Raw genomic sequence first — 724 nt, 5'->3', positions numbered from 1 at the left:
GAGCAGGTGAACCAAGATGTGTATCATGAGGAATATTTCTGAGATTCAAGAGATTCAGGAAAACATCACTATTATCTCGTTTTGACTTCTCTGGTAATTACTTTGCACTTTGAACTGCACATTCTGCCAAACCATTTGACTATGGGTACTCTGGACTACTTGTGGCATGAGTAAAGTCCCATTCTTCAGCAAATCTTTTGAACTGTTGGCTTGTAAACTGCTTGCCATTGTCAGAAATAACTTTGTGCGGACTACCATGAACAGCAAAATGAAGCTTGATCTTAGTAATGATTGTACTGGGTGCTAGGTTGGGAAGCAGGTCGGGGGCTTCGCCCCCTACACACCCCCTACTTAAATATACCAACTCCAAGACTGCACTACAGTGTCGAAAACGACAAAATAACGAAGCGGCCAAGCGAATTCTTTTGCTTAAAACTTCACATTCGCTTCAAAACAATGTGTCTTCGGTCTTCTAATAGGGAACCGGTTAATTTACAGTATCAGCAAGATAAAGAAGTTTGCCTTTCTTTTAGACAGGATTGAAGTTGTACTTTTGCAATCTCAGCATCATACATTGCAGTCTGGATAGAGCTGAATGCATAAGCTTTCTCAAAATAGTGACCAAAGGTTGGTGGTCTGTTTTGATCTGGATAGGTCTACCATAAACATAATCCTGGAACTTTGAACATGCAAACACAATTTCCAAAAGCTCTTTCTCTATCGG

This window comes from Protopterus annectens, chromosome 6.part0 (assembly GCF_019279795.1).
Source record: "Protopterus annectens isolate FY-2018-M chromosome 6.part0, PAN1.0, whole genome shotgun sequence".
In the NCBI taxonomy this organism is placed as follows: Eukaryota; Metazoa; Chordata; order Ceratodontiformes; family Protopteridae; genus Protopterus; species Protopterus annectens.
The sequence above is the reverse complement of the archived record's forward strand: the minus strand, read 5'-3'. Positions refer to the sequence as shown.